General features: G+C 33.8%; 1 pseudogene; it reads right to left on the minus strand.

The window, feature by feature from the left end:
- Positions 1 to 5,392: 5,392 nt before the first annotated feature.
- Positions 5,393 to 5,557, minus strand: LOC145248536 (U2 spliceosomal RNA; annotated as a pseudogene).
- Positions 5,558 to 5,777: the final 220 nt, after the last annotated feature.

Below are 5,777 nucleotides of genomic sequence, written 5' to 3' on the forward strand. Positions count from 1 at the left end.
AGAATTCCCCAAGCCAAAGCAACCTAAGGAGGCTGACAAAACTGATGAGAAACAAATTAGCCATGCGGCTAATACCATTGAAAGGGGCCCGTTAGAAGATTTCATCATTACCACTCTTTGGACGGACGGGGAAATAAAAACGATGATAGGCAAGATAATCAGAGAATTCCCGGTGTCTCTACCGGAGATTAAAAGCGAAGCACTTCAACAATTTCTACACGCGTATAGGATTACACCCAACCCGAACAAACCAACAGCAGTCTCACCTGCAAAAACGATGTTTGCGCGGAAAGTGAGATCCGTTTTTGACAAGCTCTTACCCAAACAGTCAAGGCCATTACTGACATTACCCAGAGTGTTTTTCAAAAGTTATAAAAACAACACATCATTCTGGGAGTTTGGTACAATTACTAAAAGAGTCGGTGATATGGTATATATCATCCAAGGACCAACATATACCAACAAACGTCACCAGAACCAACTAAGATGTCGATCAGTTGAAACCAGCGACAGGCCACGATTGGAAGATGAGCCGATAGACACTGTTTCGAAACTTTTTATCTTGCACCTCCTCAACCAACACCTGAACTACGGTGGTCGTTCTATAAGAGAAAGTTTACCTAGCTGTTGATCGTAACCCCTAAAAGGAAGAGGTACTGACAGCTTTTACGAACAAAAAGCTTGGGGTGGAGTGTTGGAGACGCCCCTCCATAGGATTAATGGACTCTCCCATGACGTCACTTCCTCTGGTGACGTCACTTCCGGTAACGAGTACCGGTGCCGGAGATTAGCACGCGTCCAAGGAGGTCGTGTGCCAACGCCCTAAAGTTGAGGAATGGTATTGCTCAACCTGCTTTTGCCTGTAATATATGTGAATACATGTTTGTTCCTAAAAGTCATAAGTTCCTTCGTTTTATTACCATTTAACACCATAACAGTCGCATACTTTTCTTAATGATTTAATTCACGAGACATTGTAGTCTACATTGCACTAACAAAATTAACTGTTGATTTTATTAAATTATTTTTATATATAATGGCTTGAATTAAAGTTTGAAATGCAGAAATCAAGTATCATGATTCAGTTGTGATCGAAACAGAAACATTCATTTCGAACGCGCCCCTGTCATATGAAAGAATCTATTGTTGATGTTATCTGTCTGACATGACTGGTCATAGCGATAATGGTTTGAATTTATGTAAAAGCCAACGTTTAATTATACTTTAATCAGAAACATTCATCTCAGTTTATTTCTAAAGAAACTACTAAGAACCTTTCGGCTTGTGTGCTAGTAAAACTTCTGCAATGCACGGCGTTGTGTTAACTTTGGTCAAAATCGCCTGTTCCTTCTTTCATCGGAGTTTTACCTATTTGCGATACTTATCGAAGACATTCCAATACAAAACGTAAGAACACTGTCAGGTAAATAAAGTATCTCTGTGTGAAATTTCCGTTCTAGAATCCCTAGGAAACAAACTGACAGAGACACAGACAGACGGACAATGTCCTTCATATATATATATATATATATATCGTCAGTTCGTTTCCTAGGGATTCTAGAACGGAAATTTCATATATATATATATATATATATATATATATATATATATATATATATATATATGTGCGTGCGTGTGTGTGTGTGTCCGTGTATTAATGGTTGTATAGATTGGTTTTCTAGAAGTAAATCCAATATTGTTTATATAACAAACCGACTAGCCACTCTGATGAGTCGTAGACGACGAAGAACATATCAGTGGATAATTATATTTTAAAAACAATATATATATATATATATATATATATATATATATATATATATATATATAAGAGCAAGTAGTTAAAAAACACGTTAAAACACTTTGAAAAAAGAGTTAAAACATATTTAATTTGAAAAGGAAACACTAAATAAGTGGAATGTCCTTAATCCGCGGAGTTTCGAAGAAATACTTTCTTTCTCATCAGAGGATAGGATTTAGCAAAATTCAAAAGTCAAAGATCTTGATAACAAATAGTGAAGCAGAGGGAATAGGGTGAAGAAAAAAGTGATTTCACGTGAATGGATAGTCTGGTGAAGAAATTTATATATTTATATATATATATATATATATATATATATATATATATATATATACTTTACTGAATCTCCTGCGTTTATCAAAAATGCTCGCTATATAAACTGAGCGTGTTCATAGTATGTTTATTTATACAAGCATTATTGGGTACATATTAGCATACATGTTTCTGTAGCGTATTCTTTCAGACACGTCATAAGGTCAGAAAGTCCTTCTAAAGTCTGTAATCATTACCCTTATATATATATATATATATATATATATATATATATATATATATATATATATATAAATTTCTTATTTAAATATTTAAATAATAAAATATGTAAACACTATTACGTGCATAAAAGTAAGTTATCCATAGACATGTATGTTTTCGAAGTTTAACTTTTATCAGACGTACTTAACAAAGATTGAACTCATCACCGCTCGATGAATAGATTGATGTTTTGCCACAGGACAAAGGAGACCTTAGCAATTTTTATACACAATTTTTTTCGCTATAGATATAAGATTGCTTATTTATTTATTCTTTATTAGCGTTTCTGTCGTATTTTCTCTTTCTTTTGGCCCTGTAATTTTATTTAAGATTATCCGTTCTTCCCTGGGCATAAAGATAAGAGGACTAATTTATATTCTTCAATAAAAACCCATGCAAAGATCTGTGGTTAGAAATTTATAGGCGCACCAGCACCACAATCTTTGTTCCACCAAGTGACATATCTATATATAAAACTGATGTAGCGGTCTTTAATTAATGACCTCGACTAACCAGCAGTGGTCATCACCGGTCTTCGCAGCACACGTTGACAAGCACGTTTCGCGATTGCTGTCCAGTCGTTGGGCGACCGGGCCAAAGATCTTAATCGAGAAACCACACGAATAGTCACGTGCGGCTAAAGTAGGAAAGGCGTGTCCAGTTATTGACGTTTGTGAAAGGAGGAGGGGCGTGCGTATTTTGTGGTTCGGATTGTGGTTAGAGGCGGGGTTGAATATAAGTAAATAGTTTAAAGAGAGGGACACACGTGCGAAGGAGACTACAATGTCCTCGAAAACGTTCTTTGGGCCATATTGACCGGTAAACAAAATATTGATAAAATACACTGACAGATGGAGGGATAATAAAGATATATATATATATTATTTTTAAAATATAATTATCCACTGACATATGTTTCGTCGTCCACGACTCATCAGAGTGGCTGAATCTAGCGAGATTCAAAAGCGGCACCTCGTGATAAGAAGCGTAAACCTCTACAACGGTGCTGACCTCGCCGGACTACTAAATGCATCACTTTTACGTAGATGTTTTTATTTGTTTTTGTTAGCGATATTTTCTTGAATGAATTCAAGTATTTATACGAAAGTGCATTTTTACTTTATATATATATAATATATATATATATATATATATATATATATATATATTAATTTATTTATTGCGGACTATTATTCTCATCTTTATTAGTTGTTGTTTCACGACGTTTCGGCCAACTATTCCTCTGGCCTTCGTCAGGTTGTAACCCCGACGGATAAGAACTTCGAATCTCCTAACTGCATTTTCAGTAATCACTGCCATTCGTAGTTGTTGTCGTCTTACCACGTTTTTGGCCAAGTAAGCCTCTGGCCGGCTTTGGATAGGATGTAACCGCTATCTTCAGACAATTCTCATCTGGAACCGCATAGATTCAACGTCTCTATCAACTGCGCCACGGGCCCCGAAAAAACAACAATGAGAATAAGTCGTGAAACAACTAATAAAGATGAGAATAATAGTCCGCAATAAATAAATTATATATATATATATATATATATATATATATATATATATATATATATATATATATATATATATATATTTATTGCGGACTATTATTCTCATCTTTATTAGTTGTTTCACGACTTATATATACATATATATATATATATATATATATATATATATATATATATTTTAAGAAAAATAGAAAAACCGAATGAAATTATTAAAAAATCAACGTTTCGTCCTTATTTCAGAGGACATCTTCAGGATAATTGAAATAAAAATGTAAGAAAAGAAAAAGTCATAGATCGTGCGAAAAACGATCTACCCATGTCGGGAAGGACAAATATGTGTGCGTCTCTTTTTTCTATTTTTCTTAAAACATAACGTCAACCACCGCTGGTATTTTTTCATTCCTTATACATATATATATATATATATATATATATATATATATATATATATATATATTTAAAGGAGATTAGAACAATAGTCTAAAGAGCATAGTGTATTTTAATGTAATAGTAAAATTACTAGTTTAATTAAAATACAGGGAAAGAAAAAGTGCTCGTTGTAATTTAGATATATAATAAGCTCGATAGGTAAATATTATCAATCACATTACTATGTTTTATGATTCGTTTTCTCTTTTTTTTTTCGATTTTCCATATAATCTTTTTTGTAGCAAAATCGAAAATATTAATAAAGGTTCCATAATTGTTACTGTCAGGAGCGCTTTCGATTCGTCCACGAATCATCTTCAGGTATTGAGGAAGTAAAAGTGCGAAGGAGCGAAAATGGAAATTAGAAATGAAAAAGTAAAATATACATTAAACCGCGTTAGCCGATGGTAAGTTAAAATACATAAAGTCGATAAGTCAATAAAAAATATAGGTCGATTAAAAATTCGAGTATTAAAATCAGCAAGTTTTTGTGCACTATTTGCCGTCCGTTATGTATATATCTATATATCTATAAAAGTGAGATGTCTGTGAGGACACTTCTCAACCTATATACTCAACGAATATTTGATTTACAGACTTGAAATTTGGTGCATAAATTCACCCGAAAATAGCAAACAAACAAACAAACAAACAAATAAACAAACAAACAAACAAACAAACAAACAAAAACTAACTGTTTAAGGACAAAAATTTAAAAATTCGTACGGGGGGATTCATCAGATTTTTATCTATTATATAACAGTACAGTTTCGGTGGCAACGGCTCGACAGTTTTTTTATGCGTACCAACATCCATCACTGATGGGAGGCCATATGTTCTGAATTGCAATAGAAAAAAGGCCGATAGCCATTAGTCGCGTGCTCTCGTGTAATGAATGAATGTGTGAATGTAGGATTGACATGAAATTCTTAAAGATAAACTAAAATGACCGAAAAATTGGCTGAAATGACTTAAATAAATAAAAAGTAAATGACTTAGAATGACTTTAATGAACTTAAGGATGAATTGAATGACCTTAAGAATGACTAGAATGCTTAAAAAATAACTGGAATCCTTCAAAGACAACTTGAATGATCTGGAGAATGACTTGAATGGCTTTTAGACTGATTGGTTCTAAAGTGGGTGATCATTTTACATTAAATTAATACAGAAAAGTGATCACCCACTTTATATTACAAAGTTACAAACATAAGTACAACATATAGTAAGAACAGATACTACACTTTGATCTTGGCCAAAAGGCAAAGCAAAGGGTATTTATTTGCTCCCCATCGAGAAAATTAGGCACAAGGCCGATTTTTAGTGTGAGGAGTGAAGGGGAAATGGGGACCAGCTCCCCGGGGAGTAGGGTAGCTGGATAGTGACAATTGGTATGAAGGGTTTCCCCTACATTGATCAAGGTCTTATATGTGGGGTTGCCCCCATATATGGCCTTTGCTTGCAGTATCTGCCGGAACAGATGGTATTTATTGCTC

Source organism: Euprymna scolopes, chromosome 26, assembly GCF_053919585.1.
Source record: "Euprymna scolopes isolate OS-2025 chromosome 26, ASM5391958v1, whole genome shotgun sequence".
NCBI classification, from domain to species: domain Eukaryota; kingdom Metazoa; phylum Mollusca; class Cephalopoda; order Sepiida; family Sepiolidae; genus Euprymna; species Euprymna scolopes.